The sequence below is a fragment of the Cebus imitator genome, unplaced genomic scaffold, assembly GCF_001604975.1.
Source record: "Cebus imitator isolate Cc_AM_T3 unplaced genomic scaffold, Cebus_imitator-1.0 Scaffold192, whole genome shotgun sequence".
Classification (NCBI taxonomy): Eukaryota; Metazoa; Chordata; class Mammalia; order Primates; family Cebidae; genus Cebus; species Cebus imitator.
Genome location: NW_016107507.1, coordinates 2,406,965 through 2,428,428, shown reverse-complemented (window position 1 = coordinate 2,428,428; position 21,464 = coordinate 2,406,965).

The following is a 21,464-nucleotide window of genomic DNA, read 5'->3' as shown; positions in this document are numbered from 1 at the left end:
CAGTTTCACCATGTTGACCAGGATGGTCTCGATCTCTTGACCTCGTGATCCACCCGCCTCGGCCTCCCAAAGTGCTGGGATTACAGGCTTGAGCCACCGCGCCCAGCTGGAAGCAAAAATTTAAGGAAAAAAGGGAAGACCCTATCTATTGTGGTTATATGTTTACAGGAAGTTATCAATTTTTACCATGGAAAAATTATAAATATACCATTTCAAAAGAAAAGAAACAACTTTAATGAGAGAGAAGGAAAAAGTGAAAATTATACAAATCATAAGATAAATATAAATACTGCTTTACCCAGCACTTTGCTAGGAAGTGAACTATGTTTAAAAAGATACCTGCTCATTCTAAATCTGTTTCCCGATTTCTCTTAGTCACCTGTTCTCTGTGTCTGTGTGTGCACGCGTGTGCAAAAAGAGAGGAGAAAAATGGTAAAGGAGGTGAGTGAGGATGAAGGTGACAGAGAGGCATAAAGGAGAATGGAACGCTAGACAGAAACTGTTGGCACTAAATACAACTGGGAAAAATGAATAATGTGAGCCAAAACTGACAGAGCATTGCCGTCATAAAAATGCAGATAGTTTAACTCCAACAAGTCAAAATTATGCACACAGTTTTCTTTTTTCCATTTCAGCATCATACCCCAATTTAGGGGAAGTCCTTTTTCAGTATCCTCCAATTGCTTTCCTTTTTTTTTTTTTTTAAACTTTTATTTTAAGTTCATGGTTACGTGTATAGATTTGTTATATAGGAAAGCTCATGTCACAGGGGTTTGTTGTATAAATCATTTCTTCACTGAGGTACTAAGAGAAGTAGTCATTTTTTATACTCCTTCCTCCTCCTGCCCTCCCCCATTAAGTAGACCTCAGTGTCTGTTTCTGTCTTTGTGCTAGTTAGTTCTTGTTTTTTATCTCCCACTTATAAGGGAAAACATACAGTATTTGGTTTTCTGTTCCTATGTTAGTTTGCTAAGGATAATGGCTTCCAGCTCCATCCATGTTCCCACAAAAGACATGATCTCATTCTTTTCTATGGCTGCATAGTATGTCATGGTAAATATGAGCCACAATTTCTTTATTCAGTCTTTCCATTGATGTACATTTAGGTTCATTCTGTGTCTTTGATATTGGGAGCAGAGCTGCAATGAACATGCACATGCATGCATCTGTATGACAGAACAATGCATGAAGGATTTATATTCTTTTAGGTAATACTCAGTATTGGGATTGCTGGGTCAAATGGTTTTTAGGTCTTTGAGGAATTACCATACTGTTTTCCTAATGGATGAACCCACTTACACCCCAAACCAACAGCGTAATTCTTTCCTTTCTTATCTTGGAAGACTTTCCATTATCTAAGATAATCAGATCCAGCCTTCATTCTAAAATGTCCATTCTGTCCAACCCTCCTTTCTAACAAGAGAAAAGTCAAAATAAAGAAGAAATGAATAAAAATTACTCATTCCCTGTAGCTAACATCTGCAGAATATAAATGGATTTAAATAAATCCCAAAAGAGCTTGTTAACCCCAGACATGATATAAGGTCTGATGTCTAGGCAGCCTAGTTCGTAGCATACCTTTAACTTTATTGACTTTGAGCTACATACACACATGCTCTATTTCTGTTTTTGTCAATCACATTTTATTTGTTGTTAAATCATCAGATATATCTTATTATAAGACCATCACAGCTTTATTTTTCATGACCTCCTCATTAAACCACATAATTTTACTCAATGAAATACCTCAGTTAAGGGTCTAACTTTATTTTTCCAAGTACCAAACTATCCCAAAGACTGTGCTATTTCGATTGCACCAATATTACCTCCTCAGTCATTTACTATTTACTTGCCTGCAGGACTACTCACAACCAGCAACACACAATCTCTCTTTGCCCAAGCTGTTTACCCTGACTGCTGATATCTACTACGTCCTTGCACAATCACGACAGACATGTAAGAGAACAGTATCTCCACACAAGCACAGCTCCACCGATAACACCAATAAGTTGGTGTATGTTCTACACTGTTTCTCAGAACCTTTTAGTGGTATTAAGGTCTGTTTGCTCACAGCAGTAGTAACTTGCTTGATAAAATATTCTTCATTGGCCTCTTTTCCTTTGCTGTGACATTTCCACACTTCACTACTGGCATTTTCAAGGATTGTCTTCCAAATAAATTTCTTATGCTCGAATACTTTTCTCAGGGTCTGTGCCTTGGAAAACTCAAACGAATTCAATTTAAAGGAGTTTAATTGAACAATAAATGCTCTGCGAATCAACCCCCAGAATCACAGCAGATTGAGAGAGGCTCCAATGCAGCCAGGTGGTGGAAGAAGATTTATAGACAAAAAAAAAAAGCGAAGTGACCTACAGAAATTGGGTGAAGTAAAGAAACAGCTGGTGTGGTTACAGGCTGGCATTTGCCTCACTTGAAGACAGTGTGAACACTCAGCAATGTATGAGTGGTTGAAGTATAGCTGCTGGGATTGGCCAAGACTCAGCTCTTGTTAACAAGCGCATACTCCTAGTTAGGTTTTCAATCTTGTCTGCTTATTAAGTGAGGTTACAGTTTGTCCAGAAGGACTCAAATATAGAAGTATGGAGTCTTTTTCAAACCATCTTTAGTTCACTGTAACACCCCCAAATTTTATTTTTTTTAAATTTGAGATGCAACATTGTACTTGGCACATATATTTAGATGACTACTTGGCAGACAGTAAATCCTTCACTGGTCATATCTGGATTAAATGATTTGTCTTTTCTCACTATAGCTCCTTGGTCTAGAAATAAATGCAATGGAATGAAGTTTTGTCAATTTTATCTCTATCAGGTAATAAAAACCTGAATAAAGAACCACAGGACTAGACTGGGCTAAACCTTGTTAATAGCCATTTTCTAGAGAGACGATCTATAAAGTCTTCCACTGAGGATCCCACACCTGTCCCTGTTCTCTTTCTTCCGAAGGCCGAGTATCTTTCTTCTGTTTAATGATGCTTTCACAACACTACTGAATAAATCTCTCTTCCCCAATGGTTTTCAGTTGCATAAAACGCCTCTCTCATCCCTTCTCTCACCACCAGAAAGTAAAAAATAAAAAGAATATTTAATGTTTAAAATTCACAAGTTATTGAAACAAAGTTCTTATACATTTCTCTCCTATTAAGAGGTTCACTACCACTTTTTAATTTTTAATTAATACATGTTATATTAGGAAGCACTTTGAACCTTTATTGGAAACAGGTTTTAGATTCTGTATTACTTACAGCGATCAAGGAGTGAAAATAGGATTTGGGATCTGTCACATGCTGTTTAATGATCAGCTAACAAACAGAAGATCCACTTAAAAGAGTTTTGCTGAGTGTCTATTTTATGATGGTCACTACGTCGAGTAAATGTGATAGAGACAAAGGTTCTACCTGCCTCGCTCTACTCTCACATGCAGAATGACATTTTTGGTTTCTGCATACTTACTTCCAGTGTTAAAACTTCTCCTTTAAAGTTAACAGGCAGATGGAAACCATAATGTTTAAATTCCAATTCTTGCTTGCCAGATGAACTCCATTGTTTACCACTCGAGCACCTAATTATGGCTACATGTAAGAGTAACACTGTGTAAAATGTTCTGAGTGCTCATCAACCTTATGAGGAGGAGACAAATTCCTAGGACACCATATACCAATAAGAACTTCCAAGAGGTTTCTATACATTTTAAGTAGGGTGATCATAACATACTAGTTTTCCTGAGGCATTCCTTCTTTCTGCCTGTGTTTTCAGTGTACTTACTCCTTTTGCTCCCAAAAGCCTTCTCCCTTGGAAGATATACCTCACCCTAATTATAGAAATCATTGACAGCAACCCTATCCTTTTACTTGAGAGGACAAACGAAACCAAGAAAAGTAGAAGGACTTTTAAAAAGTCATCTCATTAGTCGTAGTCTAATAGAAAAATTCAGGTGAGCAGTCTCATTTTACTTTTGAGTTTATGTTGTTTAATTCATTTTTTTTGTTTATTCATCTTGTAATTGCCAGCATCAGTTTATGAAATGGTTGACTGAAGTTAGCCGAGCTTAGAAGTGAAGAAAACAGAGCAAGGCCAACTTCATTCAGTAATTCATGATCAGACTTGCTACCTGCTACCGTCTGAATTTTGGGGTTCCCCCCAAAATTCGTATGTTGAAATACTAACTCCCAAGGTGGTGATAGTGGGGATATGCCTTTGCCCTTATAAAAGAGGCCAGAGTGAGAAATACATCTCTTTTGTTTATAAGCCACACAGTTTATTTTTCCAGCATCCTGACTGCATCCTAAACCAGTACCCAGACAAAGGTAAAAGAAATTTGTTTTGGAGAACTTTTCTTGTGAGGCTAAATGCTATTCTAAAGTAAATTCGAAGTTGTGGTTGTTTCTTTCCATTGAGTGAAGGAGACATAGCCTTGACTGTATCACTGAAGCTGTTTGTTCTGTTTTTAAGGACGCTTAGCATGGAAATTTAAGCATTAACTAAAGATCACTTTTCTTCCAGCTGGGTAATTAAATCAGAGAATAACATCAACGGATGATTCTTCTCTCAAAACAGACACTTTCACCATTGCAAAAAATTTTAGTAGTGTAGCCCTTCAGAGAAAATGGTCTACTTCAAGGGAAGTGGCCCTCTTCTGAGGTTAGTATAAAGCCAACCTGTGAAGTAGGTAAATTTGGTAATATTTCAATATTCCAGAGCTGTTTCTCCTGTATCTCCTTGGGGAAACTATTTTCTCAACATCTTTTCAGCCTCTCATCTTTTTTCCTCTGGAAATTTGCTCTCTCAAAAGGAATTTTCATGTTTCTATAAAGAATAAATGACCATTAGGTATTCTGTTATTTCTCCCAGGAGTACTGTTCACAAATTCTTATATATCAAGTCCAAACATTTGGAACTCTGGGAATTAAATTATAAGTATAAGAAAACTGCATTATCGATTGGGGAGGTGGGACTTCTCAGAACTCCTCCAGTCATACCAAGTGGGTGATCCCTGATCCACTTACCTTCCCTCATGGATGGCTGGTTCTGCCTTTGAAGGTAAATTCTATGTACATGTAGCAAAGCTGAATGAAGACCATTTTCCAAAATAGTCTAAATCATAAAATTAAGTTCACAGATTTCCAGTTTCAAAAGCACTTTAAAAATATGGCAGAATGATCAATAGGTACTATATGTTCTAATGACAGGAGCTGAGAAAAAATGACAGGCAAAGATGGAATTTAGATGAGTTCCCTGAGGGAAAGCTTTAGATTTTTGCATCTTGATAGGTGATTTTCAGAGGAAGCTGAATTATGACTTTTTCCAATCAACTCACACTTACAGATGTTAGCAGCAGCACAATACTTTCAACATGACACTTTAACATGTGCCAGCTGGTATTGTAAGATGGACAAGCAGGTGAGTGGGAACTTCAAGTTGAGTAGAAAATTCTTTGTACTTTTTACATGATATCAAAAATAAGAAAAGCAAAAGAAGAATTAGACCCTAGTCTCCTTTTTTATTAATTGCCGTAGAAAAAAAGTCAGACTTTTTTGGTTCTGTTTTGTTTTGTGGATATGTTACAGGACACATACTTCTGGGGTATCTGTGATATTTTGATACCTGAATACAATGCGTAATGCTCAAATCAGTGTCATTGGGATATCTATCACTCAGGCATTTATCTATTCTTTCTTCTAGAAACATTGTAATTCTTCTCTTTTAGCTATTTTGAAACATACAATAAATCATTATTGATAACTTATCTATGGTACTCTACAATATTATAACTTTTTTATTGTATCTGACTTTATTTTTGTACCCTTTAACCAACCTTTCTTTATTCTTCCTTTCCACCTTACTTCCTAGCCTCTGATAGCCACTATTCTACTCTCTACCTCCATGAGGTCTAATTTTTTTAGTTCCTACATGTGAGTAAGAACATCCAGTATCTGTCTTTCTGTGCCCAACTTATTTCATTTATCATGACATCCAGGTCCATCCATGTTGCTACACATGACAGGATTTATTAAACCTGCATAATATGCCATTGTGTATTCATATCATCTTTTCCTTACGCATTTACCTACTGATGAATACTTAGGTTAATTTCATACTTGGCTATTGTGGGTAATGCTGCAATAAATGTGGGAGTGCAGCTATCTCTTGGATATACTGATTACCTTTCCTTTGGAAAAATACTCAGCAGATAGACTGCTGGATATATACAGTAGTTATGTTTTTAGTTTTTGTGGAACTTCCATACTATTTTCTAGTGACTGTACTACTTTACACTCCCACCAGCAGTGTACAAATATTCCCCTCTCTCTTCATCAGCATTGGTTATTTTTCATCTTTTTAATAAAAATTATTCTAACTGGGTGAGACAAAATTTCATTGTTTTTTGAATTTGATTTCCCTTACTATTAGTGACGTTAAGCATTTTTTCATGTGCCTGTTGGCCATTTGTATGTCTTCTCTTGAGAAATATCTATTCATATCTTTATCCAATTTTAAAAATTGTATTACTTGGGTTTTTTTTTTTTTTTTTTTTTTTTTTTTTTTTTTTTTTTTTTTTTTTTTTTTGCTATTGAGTTCTTTATATGTTCTCGTTATTAATCCCTTATCATATGGATAACACAAATATTTTCTCCCTATCCATAGGTTGTCTCTGTACTTGGCTAATGGCTTCCTTTTCTGTGCAGAAGCTCTTTACCTGGGTGTAATCCAATTTGCCTATTTTTGTTTTTCTTGACTGTGCTTTCAAGCTCTTACCCAAAAAAGTCTTTTCCCAGACCAATGTCCTTCGTGTTTCCCCAAGGTTTTCTTCTAGTAGTTTCATAGTTTTATTTATATAGACTTCTATTTAAGTCTATAATCTATTTTAATTTTTATATATGCTGAAAGAAAGGGATCTAATTTAATTCTTCTACACATGGATATCCAGTCTTGACACCATTTATTTTAAAAACTGGCCTTTCCCCAATATCTGTTCTTGTCACCTTTGTCAAAAGTGAATTGACTGCAAGTGTATGAATTTATTTCTGGATTCTCCATTCTATTCCATTGGTGTATATTTTGGGGCAGTACTAGGCTGTTTTGATCACTATAGCTTTGCAGTACAATTTGAATCAGGTAGTGGGATACCTCTAGCTTCATTATTTTTACTAAGGATTGCTTTAGCTTTTTGGCATCTTTGGGGTTTTGCGTAAATTTTAAGATTTGCTATTCTATTTCTGTGGAGAAAGTCACTGATATTTTCATAAAGATTCCATTGTAGCTTTAGACCAGTTTAGAAAGTGAAGACATTGTGACAATATTAAATAAATCTTCCAGCCCATAGGCATGAGGTATAATTTCATTTTTTGAGTCATCTTTCAATTCTTTCATCAGGGTTTTATAGCTTTTAATATATAGGTCTATCACTTCTTTTTTACATTGATCACTAAGAGTTTTTTTGTACTTAAGATTGTTTTCTTGATTTGTTTTTACAGATTGATTAGTGTTACCATATAGAAACACCCAAATTTTTTATGTTAACTTGTATCGTGTAATGTTACTAAATTTGTTTTTCATCTCAGTTATTCATTTTTGTTTTTGTTTTCGAGACAGAGTCTCACTCTGTTACTCAGGCTGGAGTGCAGTGGTGTCATCTCAGCTCACTGCAACTTCCACCTCCCGGGTTAAAGCCATTCTCCCTGCCTCAATCTCCCGAGTAGCTGGGATCACAAGTGCGATGCCCAGCTAATTTTTGTATTATTTAATAGAGACAGGTTTTGCTGTATTGGCCAGGCTGGTCTTAAACTCCTGACCTCAGGAGATCCACGTGCCTCAGCCTCCCAAAGTGCTGGGATTACAGGCATGAGCCACTGCACCCAGCGTCATCTCAAAATTTTTTGAGTAGAGTCTTAAAGTTGCTGTAAATATAAGAGTATGTTGTCTGAAAACAGGGATAATGTGACATCTTTTTCAATTTAGATATTAGTTATTTCGTTGTATGACCTAATTGCTCTGGTGGGGATATCTAACACTATGTTGAATTAAAGTGGGTAAAGTGGCATTCTTATTTTGTTCCAGATCTTAGTATAATGGCTTTCAATTTTCCCTGATAAGTAGGCTATTAGTTGTCAGCTTATCACATGTATCCTGCATCTCGTTGTGTTATGTTATTTCTACGTGCAATTTGTTGAAGGTTTTCTCATGAAGAGATGTTGAATTTTATCAAATGCTTTTTCAGCTCATATTAAAATGGTCATATGACGTACTTCTTTGATTCTGCCTACGTGATGTTTCGCATTTACTGATTTGCATTTGTTGAACTGTTCTTACACCCCTGGGATGAATGCAACTCAGCCATAGTGAACTGTCTTTTTAATGTGCCCTCATATTCTGTTTGCTAATATTTTGTTAAGAATGTTTGCATCCAGGTTCTTTCAGAATACTGGCCTGTAGTTTTCTTTTTGTGTGTGTGTCTTTGTCTGGTTTTGTTATCAGAGTAGTGCCAGACTCCTAGAATAAATTTAGAAGTCTCTTCTCCTCTTTAATTTTTTGAAGTTGAGTAGAATTAGGATTAATTCGTCTTTAAGTGATTAGTAAAATTCACCAATAATTCCATGAGGTCATGGGCTTTCCTTTGATGGGAGACTTATTACTGCTTTGACTTGTTTCTTATTATTGGTCTTTTCAGGTTTTCTACTTTCTCATGATTCAGTCTTGGGAGATTGTTTACCTCCTGAAATTTAGACATTTCTTCTATGTTCTGTAATTTATTGGCATACAATTGTTCATAATAGTCTTTAATGATCCTTTGTATTTCTGTGGTATGAGTTGTAAGGTCTCTAATTTTATTTATTTGGGTCTTTTCTCTTTATTCCCCTCAGTCTAGCTAAAGGTTTGCCAATTTTGTTTATCTTTAAAAAAAACAATAACTTTGTTCTATTTTTTTTTTTACGTATTTGGTTTCAAATTTATTTATGTTGTGATCTTTATGATTTCTTTTATACTACTAATTTTATACTACTACTTTTGGTTTATTCGTGCTTTCCTACTTTCTTAAAGTGCATCATTATTTCTGTGATGTTTTTCTATCTTTTGATATAGGTGTTTATTGCTATACATTTCCCTTTTAATACCACTTATGTATCTATAAGGTTCTGGTATGTTGTGTTTCTATTTTAAGAAATGTTTTAAATTACTTCTTAATTTTGTCAATGATTAGTCATCACTTAGGTATATGTTAAAATGTGTTTTTATAGTTTCCAAAGTGCATTTTGTCATTAATTTCTAGTTTTAGTCTATTGTGCTCAGAACATGTATTTGATACAATGTTGACTTTTTGGAATTTGTTCAGACGTGTTTTGTAGCCTAACATATGGTCTATCTTGAAGAATGTACTATGTGCTAATGAGAAGAATCAGTATTCTGCAGGAGTTCCACAATAGTTGAACTAACGTACACTCCCACCAACAGTGTAAAAGTGTTCCTATTTCTGCCAGTTCGAATGGCGATCATTAAAATATCTGGGGACAACAGATGCTGGAGAGGATGTGCAGAAATAGGAACACTTTTACACTGTTGGTGGGAGTGTACATTATTAGTTCAACCATTAAGGAAGACAGTGTGGTAATTCCTCTAAGATCTAGCGACTGAAATACCATTTGACCCAACAATCCCATTAGTGGGTATATACCCAAAAGATTATAAATCATTCTATTATAATGACACATGCACACGTTTGTTTATTGCAGCACTGTTCACAATAGCAAAGACTTGGAACCAACCCAAATGCCCACCAATGATAGACTGGATAAAGGAAATGTGTCACATATATACCATGGAATACTATGCAGCCATGCAGTAAACCACCATGTCACATGTATACCTATGTAACAAACCTGTACATTCTGTACATGTACCCCAGAACTTTAAAATATATATACACACACACACACACACACACACACACACAGTTATCAAATAAGCATGTAAAATGTGATCAACAGTATTTATCAGTAACAAATTATAAATTAAAACAAAAGTTTGCACATGTCAGAATGACAAAAATTTTAATAACTGACAGTATCAACTGCTAGTGAGTACATGGAAAAACAGGAATGCTAATTTGTAGTTAGTGGTCATGCAAAATGATACACCCACCTAAGAAAACAGTTTGTTGGATTTTAAAAAACTAAACATCTTTATTTATAATCTAGCAATTGTGCTCCTAGGTATTTACCCAATCAATGTAAAAAATAATATCCTACATTCAAATATCTATATAAGCTTAGAGTTTGAGGAGATTATAATAAAGCTGTTAGGTCAGGTGTAGTGGCTCACACCTGTAATCTCAGTACTACAGGAGGCCAAGGTGGGTGATTTGTCCGAGGTCAGGAGTTCAAGACCAGCCTGGCAAGCACAGTAAAATCCTGTTTCTACTGAAAATACAAGAAATTAGCCGGTGTGGTGGCGTCTGCCTGTAATCCCAGCCACTCGGGTGGCTGAGGCAGGAAAATCACTTGAATCTGGGAGGCAGAGGTTGCAGTGAGCAGAGATCATGCCATAGCACTCCAGCCTGGCAACAGCAAAACTCTGTCTCAAAATAATAATAATAGTAAGTAATAACAATAGAGCTGCTATAAACATTCAAATGTAGCCTACAGAAGCTGGAAAAGGCAAGGAAATAGATTCTCCTATAGGTCCTTCAAAAAAAGCACAGCAGCCATACTGACATTTGATGTTAGCCTAATGAGACTGCCCTTTTTGGACCCACAGAACTATTAGGTAGAGAATTTGTGTTTTTTTAAGCCACATAATTTGTGGTCATTTGTTACAGTAGAAATAGGAAACTAATGCAATGGTGAAGAAGGCTAATATAACCCATGTGATAATGAGTTAAGTTAAAGTTGAAGACATCAGTATGAAGGTCATGTTTAGCTTAATGCAGTATAATATAGACGGCTGCATGTAGAAATAGTTATATATTTTACGTATATATGAATATACATAGATTAGTATATATGCATATATTTCCAGCACTGTCTGCTTGAAACCACCTAGAAACAATGGCACATCAGTAGAAATGAATACACTTAGCACAAGATCTTGGTTTCTAAGGCCGTGCTGATTAAAGGAGCCAGAGCTCCTTGGAGAAATGGCTGATACTAGGACTGGGGCAAGAAATACAGAAGATGAGCCTGGGGCATTTTAGACCAAATCAAAGAACTCCAAATGTCCAAAGCTGAAAAAAATGAGCAAAAGTAAATGAAATAGTAGGACCTATAACCTAAAGTATATAATACTATATAATAATCCCTACTGAGTTATATAAATGATTGAATAAATAGGGAAAGATAAACCAATCACCAATCTCCCATGCATAAGAATCACCAATTATTCACAGATACTCTGTCCTTAAGGAAGCAGGGCATAACTTCCTACTCCTTAAGTGTGGACTTTGTTCCCAAACAGCAGAGAATAAAAAGGAATCACTTTACAGTAAGCAAATCTGACAAACACTGTATCAAGTCAGGTGATCAAGGTTAGCATCCAGAGTAATAAATTATGTTGATAGTCTATATCCTTGATATAATGTGATGAAAATGGCACTTCACCTCTGTGACTTTCCTCTCAGAAACACAGTATGCCAATGTGGCCATAAAAGACCAGCAGAAAAACCACAGTGAAGTACATTCTGAAAATTACTGTACCAATATTTTTTCAAAGCAGTCAAGATCCTCAAAAACAAAGAAAATCTGAGAAAATTGTCGCAGTCAAGAGGTGTCTATGAAACATGATGAAAAATGTAATATTCTAGACAGGATCTTAGAACAGCAAAAAAAAAAAAAAAGATGTTAAGTAAAAGGTAAAGAAATTGGAATAATTTATATACTTAAGTAAATAAGATATCAATATTGATTTTTTAATTGTAACTAATGTACCAAAGTAAGTAAGATTTTCACAACAGAGGATAGCTGGTGTGGAATGTACAGGAACTCTTTGTACTATCTTCACAAGAATTGTTTAAGCCTGAAACTGTTCTGAAATATTCAGGCATTTGTCCATGAATTCACACACGTGAAAGGGGAAAGGTATTTTCCTTCTGATCAGTGGAAAACTGAGCTGGTCCGTCTCTCTAGCCATCTCAAGAACACATTTTTCCTTCATATAGTATCCTGTTTCATCTAGAAAAGCTAAGCCTAGAGATTTAGAATTCTTCATTTTCTATTTCTAAAATATGTTAAGGAGACAACAGTGACAACCTACTTAAAATCAAAGGTCAGGATACATTTTTACCACATGATAACCAAAAAAGCCTCATTTTATTATAATCCTCCTAACATACTACGGAGACAGAAATCATACCTATTCTATTTTACCGATAAAGGTCCTTGGACTTTCCTCAGAGACTTGGGATAGGGAGGATTTTCAGAGGCAGCTAAATGTTTCCCCTCTTTACTCACAGGTTTTCTCTGTAGCATTTAGTAAGGAAGTGTTTTCATGACTCAAAGAAGAGTTGCTCTACCTTATAAAACCTATTAGAACTAGAATCAGTGAAAAATCTTCATGGAGAAAAGGAGAGAAACCATACTATTAGCAAACCAAAAACTAGAACAAAACAAACTTATAAATCAAGCTCTTCCACAAGCCCAAAGACTTAGAACATTAAGGGTGAGAACCACGTAAGTTGCACAACCCCACAAAATAGGGTAAGACACTTGGAATTCTCTCTGGGAAATACTTAAAGTGGAATTACTTGATAGTATTTCAGTGGCTCATACCAAATTCAGACCTTAACTGTGCTCACAAAATGCAATGCAACCTACTTGGTTGGTTAATCTGAAGTGAATTTGCTTATCTTTTGAATCAAGATCATTAAAAAAAAATTAATAATTTATAAACTATGCCAATTTTTGTTCAGTACTGAAAGGAAGTGTTAAATCTGCTCTCCTTTCTTGCCGGTGTCTGCACAGCACAGGTTGTTCTAAATTAAAGTCGTTTGGGTAATTTGGAGAAGCTATCCATTGAACCCAAGAGCTTAGTTGCTGTAAAAGTCAAGAGCCTGCTTCTAGCATTTAGCCCAACAATCCTTGTCGTCTTATTTCTTCAGCTTTCTGTCTCTGAAGTAAAAAACCAAACAAACAAGTTTTAACTTTCAAATAGTTCTTATTAGAAGAGCAAATTAATGAAAATGAAATACTTTTTCTTCTCTCTTTTTCGTGATCAACTTTTTCACTTCGGTAAGTCTGGAAGGATGCTATATTTAAAGACTAAGACAAATATATCCCACATAATAGAATTCAGTCTATCTAAAAAGGAGTAAACCTCTGTGTTTATGTATGTGTTTGTCATACAACTACTACTGAAGCGTTAAAGAAAAAGAAACCCTGTTTCCCGTTCAAAACACATCATCTCTATCTGGTAATTTGTATATGCGTATGTTTCATTACGGAGCCGGGAGGTCCAAAATACTTTTTGCTTTTTAGACAGCTTTTATCTGTATTTCAAGCTACATACACACAAATACACACATCAAAACTCATGCATTTCATTTTTGGTGACATTATTAGGCAACAAATTATTTGGCTTCCATAGTGAAAGTGTTATTTTTCATTAATTCCCTTGGTCAACTTTCTATTTGTAATATTTTATATTTATTTTGAATGTATTTATGAAAGCTGTTTTAAAATTTTTGCCTTCTTATCCCATTTCATTTCTAAATCTGTTTCTATTGACTGATTTTTCACCTTATTATGAGCAATATTTTCTATTATCAACTTTTTAGACATATTAGTGATATTTGTGCAAGACGTATTAGTCAATGTTATATTTCTGTGTGTCTGTATTTTGTTGCTTCCTGTCAATGAGTGCTGAGCTTCATCTGGGATACAATTCATTTATTGGTGGGTCCCACACTTTAGCAACACCAAGACTGGATTCATTCATTGCAACAATTCAATGCTTTCTGAAGGTGTGACTTCTGAAACGAGGCATGTTTTCTTCAACTCACTGGGATGCGCACACACTCCTAAAGGAATTTAAGCCTATGACCTTGATGAATATATTGCACATTATCTTATTCGGCAGACTTCTATCCCACCCACCTTCCATTTTCTCTTCTCTGTGGTGCCCACCGTTACCATATCCATAGGTATAGGGTCTATGGCACCCTGCATTTGTCTGCACGAAAGACATACAAATGTTAATGCTGACTGGCCTGAAGTACATTATTTGTAATCCTGCAGGGATAATAAGAATAAGTAAATAAATCTCAAAGAGAAAAACATTTCTGAACATCCTTCATCCTAAGCTCTCAGCAAGTCTTTCTAACTTTTTATTTAGAAATCACTTCAGCTGACAGTAAAAACAGATCAGTCACTACTGGCCTGCTTTTCTTCTTATACAAAAGACAGTGAGGCAATTCTCAGTTGGGCTGGATTATTCAAATTAGTCCATAACTCAGAATCCTTCACAATGAGCTCAGGAATTTATTACATGATTTATTATGCAACCAATGTATCATATTCCTAATTAAATTTTTCTTAGACTAATGCTAAATTGAGTCTAGTCTTCCTGAGAATTCTTACCAGTCAGCTAGTTCAACCAAGTACAAAGTGCAAAAAGAATGGTAATATAAAACCAAAAATATCTTCTTGGTAAACAATCAAATGAATGTTTATATAAAGCTGATCAAGAATAGATCTTTTTTTCAGTCTTAGTTAGCAAAGTTCAATGTTTTAGAAACTATAATTTGACTTTGATGCCCGTTAAATAAATACATTCTCAGGCTGTATATAAATAAGATTAAGTTAAGGGTGTATCTATTTCCCTTTTAGACTAAGAAAAGATCACTCCTCCCTATTGTTTAGCCAAGTTTTAGAGAAAATGTCAGGGAGAAAAAAAGAGCATATCTTGTTTGTGTTTTGGAATGTATACAAAAAAAACTCTTGTTTAATTCATTTTATTTCTTTTGCTATAAAATAGGTGTTTGTTGTTGTTGTTGCTTTAACCTGATCAACAACTGCAACAGAGAACCTTTCTACCTTATGAAAACACTCTTGAAAAGTACATAATTGGCTGGAGTTATACACCGTAAGGCCATGATATAAGTTTAAACAGTTTTCTAGAACATGAAATGGAATACACATTGCCTTCACTTCCATAAACCAGGACTCTAACCAGGGCTTTTACATGCAGCAAATGTAGAAAAAATTCTGATACTAGTAGCATTAAATCTTAAAGTTATATTATTAAATTAATCTTCATCAATATTTTCTTGTACTTCATGAAAGAACTGTTGACACAAATAATTATTTCACAATTTTTAGGAAATCTATTTCCCACTAACTTTAACAGTTACCTCATTCATTTAGCATCTTAGAGAAAAAATTCCGCAGGTAAAAAAAAATTTTGAAGATTAAAAAACGAAGTTTCTCAAATAGGTAAGCTACTTGATAAGCTATTTCTATTTTTTTCTATCCTGGGATAGAAATTTATCCAGAAAGTACCAAACTTGCAAAATACCTTTCCTTATACAGTGGTTATCAGTATCAGTATTTCCTTTTCCATTCCCCTAAAACAAACAGGCAACAACCTCAAATCGAGTTTTTTGACAACATAGTTGAGAATATCTTAGCCCCTTTACATAAATAGGTAAGATGTAGGAGATATTTTCCTGTTTTAGAAACAAAAATTTGCCAACAGAAACAAATTTATATAATTAGAAGTAAATATTCATTTAAAATAAGTCAAAGTCACTTCATATTGAAAACTATGGATTTTGTTCCTGTGCTTCCATTACCAGAAGAGAAACACAACACACTGAAATGAAGATAAACATGGTAAACATCATAACTTGGAAAATCAGGACATTTCCCAGAGCTTAACAGAGTACAGAATAGGCCTACTTTCAATATATACAGAGCTCACCTTCTACTTAGATTTACGTACATTAAAATTCTCTAAAGGTAGGATTCTGTGAACAAACACGAAATCTGAACATACAATTTCAGTTTAACCTCGACCCAATGAACAAAATTCCTCAATATATTCTTATCCATGTACTAGAAACAATCTATATCATGAAAATGGCCATACTGCCCTAAGTAATTTATACATTCACCACCTTCACCAGCAAGCTACCAATGACCTTCTTTGCAGAACTGGAAAACACCACCTTAAACTTCATATGGAACCAAAAGAGAGCCTGCATAGCCAAGACAATCCTAAGTCAAAAGAACAAAGCTGGAGGCATCATGCTACCTGACTATAAACTGTACTACAAGGCTACAATAATCAAAACAGCATGGTACTGGTACCAAAACAGAGATATAGACCAATGGAACAGAACAGAGGCATTGGAGGCAATGCCACACATCTACAACCATATGATCTTTGACAAATCTCACATAAACAAGCAATGGGGAAAGGATTCCCTGTTTGATAAATGGTGTTGGGAAAACCTGCTAGCCATGTGCAGAAAGCAGAAACTGGACCGCTTCCTGACACCTTACACTAAATTAACTCCAGATAGATTAAAGACTTAAACATAAAACCCAACACCATAAAAACCCTAGGAGAAAATCTAGGCAATACCATTCAGGACATAGGCATAAGCAAGAACTTCATGATTAAAGCACAAAAAGCATTGGCAACAAAAGCCAAAAATAGACAAATGAGACCTACATTTGAGCTTCTGTACAGCAAAAGAAACAATCATTAGCATGAACTGGCAACCAACAGAATGGGAACAAAGTTTTGCAATCTACCCATCTGACAAAGGGCTAATGTCCAGAATCTACAAAGAACTAAATCAGATTTATAAGAACAAAACAAGCAAACCCATCCAAAAGTGGGTGAAGGATATGAACACACACTTTTCAAAAGAAGACATCTATGAGGCCAACAAACATGAAAAAATGCTCATCATCACTGGTTATTAGAAAAATGCAAATCAAAACCACATTGGGATACCACCTCATGCCAATTAGAATGGTGATCATTAAAAAATCTGGGGACAACAGATGCTGGAGAGCATATGGAGAAACAGGAACACTTTTACACCATTGGTGGGAGTGTAAATTAGTTCAACCATTGTGGAAGACAGTGTGGCACTTCCTCAAGGACCTAGAAATAGAAATTCCATTTGACCCAGCAATCCCATTACTGGGTATATATCCAAAGGATTATAAATCATTCTATTATAAAGATACATGTAGACGTATTTTCATTGCAATACTGTTTACAACAGCAAAGATCTGAAATCAAACTAAATGCCCATCAATGATAGACTGGACAAGGAAAACATGACACATATACACCATGGAATACTATGCAACCATAAAAAATGATGAGTTCGTGTCCTACACAAGAACAGAAAATCAAACACTGAATGTTCTCACTCATAGGCAGGTGTTGAACAATGACAACACATGGACACAGGGAGGGGAGAATCACACGCTGCTATCTGTTGTGGGGAGGCATAGCAGAGGGGTGGGGAGGTTGGGGAGGGATAACACGGGCAGAAATGCCAGATATAACTGATGGGGGGATGGAGGCAACAAACTACCTTGCCATATATGTACCTGTGCAATGATCCTGCATGATCTGCACATGTTCCCCAGAACCTAAAGTACACTTAAAAAAAAGTAAAATTCAACTCATATTTGTCAACATAATTGAATACCTTGAAGAAAAAAAAGTCTGAGGATGATATTCTCTGAAAGTCATCATTGTTTCTCATAAGCAGTCACAATTTCTCTCTCAATTCAAACCACTGGCAAAGCTGACCTAGTGAGCCATGGCTCTGCATAACAGACTTCCAGGAAAGTTATAGCTCCAACCTCCTCCCTGTCTAATAGAGAGAATTCCAGCAAGTCCCTGACTCACTTTATTTGCTTACAGACTAGAGGAGTTAATTTAAAAGTTTGGTTTTCTTTCGCCCCAGAATTTACAAGCCTTTGTAATTGCTAAATGCCAAAAATGTCCAGTCAGGATAATGGCTTTCATGGTATCCCTCAACCACGGCTATACTCTAAGGACAATTTAACTGAGTGCCTGGGAAATTTCTCACACAAACTGAAACATCAATGCTTATTTTGTCTCTGAGCATTTGAGCTCAATTTCTGAGCAACTCTAAAACAGAAAATCTAGGTCATTCTTACTGCTATTTTCAATAGAATGATTCAGAAACTGACCTTATCCTATTACTGTATTTAAGGAGTCTTATTAATTGATCAGGTGTGGCAAAGACCATCTTCAATCACATGATTAAAACAGCTTTTTCTGGCTGGCATGGTGGCTCACGCCTGTAATCCCAGCACTTTGGGAGGCTGAGGTGGTCAAATAGCCTGAGATCAGGGGTTCAAGACCAGCCTGACCAACAGGGGGAAACCCAGTCTCTACTAAATATACAAAATTAGCCGGGCATGAGGAGGCTGAGGCAGGAGAATCACTTGAACCCGGGAGGCAGAGGTTGTGGTAAGCAGAGATTCCACCATTGCACTCCAGCCTGGGCAACAAGAGTGAAACTCCTTATGAAACAAACAAACAAAAAGACAGCCTTTTCTGTAGATCATGAATTATACTACAAAACTCATATACTACACCAAAGTGTCGTAGCTACCAGGCCCAAATCTCCTCTTCGGCTTTAGCCCTTAGACAAGTTGTGAGCATGGAGATATTAGCTGATGCTTTTCAGTTCAGTGTTGCCTCTGTTTCTGCTCAGTGTTGGCAATTTGAACATTTCATAAGAAGTCACTACTTATTAAGTCGAGCTTCAAAGACAAAAAAAGAGCCTGGAGTAATATTTTCTCTCCAATATTACACAAAATTAAAATTAAGTTAAATTTAATAGTTCTCTGCACGTAATAGGTCCTCAAATTGTATATGTTGGCTGGATAAGACTGACCTAAGAAAGATTACTAACCAAAATCCATGTTGAAATGCTGAGTGTTTAGATGATACTTGTCTATCGTAACAAAAAAGTCCCGCAGTTCTTTTATCATTTGAGAAGGAATTTTGCTCTTGTTGCCCAGGCTGGAGTGCAATGGCACGATCATGGCTTACCACAACCTCTGCCTCAAGCAATTCTCCTGTCTCAGCCTCCTGAGTAGCTGGGATTACAGGCATGTGCTACTATGACTGGCTGATTTTGTATTTTTAGTAGCAAAGGGGTTTCTCCATGTTGGTCACGCTGATCTCGAACTCCTGACCTCAGCTGATCCGCCGGCCTCGTCCTCCCAAAGTGCTGGAATTACAGGCATGAGCCACCATGCCCCCCCAGCAGTTCTCATTTTAACCAATATTCCTTGTCAGAGCATTTTCTCTGCATTGATAAATGTAGAATACATAAGATAGAATCTCCTGACTTCAAGGGTATAATATATAAAACTTTGACTCTTAGCTATTCTGATATTTCTTTCTAATACACCTTAAGCCTTGTAAGATTAGCTATGTTTTTAGAACAATTATAGTGCTACTGCTGTTGGTAAGTATGATTGTTCCACATTATGAATGACATCCCTAGTAGTTATAATATTCTACTTTAGAATCAGCAAGCCTGAAAGAGACCTTGAGAGTTCATTTAATCCACAGCCTGGCTTAGTCAATCAAGATCTGACAGATAAATCTATCCTAATATTTAAGGCAGCTATAAAAGCAAATTTCACAGTGTCCCGAGGTAACTTGTTTTAAGTCTTTCATTGCCTAGAAAGGGTATCTTCCTCATATCTAATCAATGCAGGACATAGAGGAAGTAAGGAAAGAAAGAAAATGTTTTTAGTAACTGCATTCAATATTCAAGGCAAACAGAATACTAATGGCTTTACAGGTATCTAACAAGCAACCCTTGAAAAAGCTAGTGTATAAGACATTATTGTGTGATTTTACAGAGGAAAAAATGAAGAATTGAAGAATGTATTCATCATGCTCAGAATTACACAGCCAATAAAGGATAAAGTAAATTCTCCAGAGAAAACTGTAGCATAGAAAGAAAGGGATATGGCAGAGCCCTCAATTCTGTTTCATTTTTCAGACACTATTATGGGTTCTCTTTCACATCTCTTTTTCAATTAAGAACTTCTCAGCTTCATCCCATCAGTATTGTCCACTTTTCTTGAGAAAATCCACAGCCTGCACAGCCTGAAAGAGGCATCCCTTAATATTCGTCAACTCATTTATACATGTACTTAACAAAACTTAATCAATGCTAATTACATGTCTGTGACTGCAACAGACTCTAACTGATACACTGGGGAATAAAAAAAATACGTATTTCCTCTCTTCAAGAAGTTAAAAACCACCAACAGAATCAGACATTCAAGAAATAATCACACTAACATATGTTTCTATCCCTGGCAGAAACAGGATACTTACTCTCTGGAGAAATTAGAGCAGAGCCTCTGAACCGAGAGTGAATAGGCAGAGGTACCATACTGAAAATTGACTAAATTAAATGCTATATATTGAATATCAAGACTATACTTTTTTGCCCTCGTCCTGTTCCTTGAGCACTGACCAGCTGATGTGTTTACACAATTACAATGCTAAGGCTTACAGCCTAGTTACTGACACGGTCTCCTTTCCAGAGTCTGAGAAAAGAAGTATAGGTCACAATATTGGAGATTTTCCAATGAAACTGTCCTTCCGAATCACCCAATCATACAACAGTCAGATGACAACTCTCCGATATGCAACACCCTGCTGTCAGTACACATGGTATTTTTTTGCCACATGGTCTTCTCTATCTTCAGAGCAGAAGTGGTCCACAGAAGCCTCATTCTACACATATGTGGCTTCCTCTTAGGTGAACAGCCAAAGAGAAACTCTGCATTTAAAGGGCTTATCTGATTTGATCAGCACTACCAAGTAACTTGCCAGTCCTAAGGTAAACGGATTTGGGACATTAATTACATCTGCAAAATTCCTTCATAGCAGTACCTTGATTGGTATTGATTAAATAACTAGGAGATAATGTGTGTACACCAGGGGCCAAAGATCTTAGGCGGACGTCTTAGAATTCTGCCTATCACAACTAGAAAAATGATGCTTTGAAATTTCTGAAAGAGAAAATCATTTCTCAAACTAGACTCTATACCCAAACTATAAGCAAGGGTATATGGAAAGATATTTTTACACATGTGATGCCTCAAAAAATACCTTCTATACAGTATTTCTCAGATAGACATTGAAGGATACATTGCCAGGTAATGTGTAATACTATTTTCATTTCCTGTGCCTTCTGTCACAAATTACCACAACCTGGATAGCTTAAAATAGCAGAAATGCATTCTCTCACTGTTTTGGAAGCCAGGATTCTTGGAGTCTATCAGATTTGACTGAAAAAGACAGAGATAGAAGTTGGAAGAAGTTTGTCAGACTTCCAGAGTTCTACAGTAAGGAAATTGCTGAGAAAGTTACTCAGCTCCAAACGTGCCAACTCTCCAGAAAGAGGGAGAGTGACTCTGA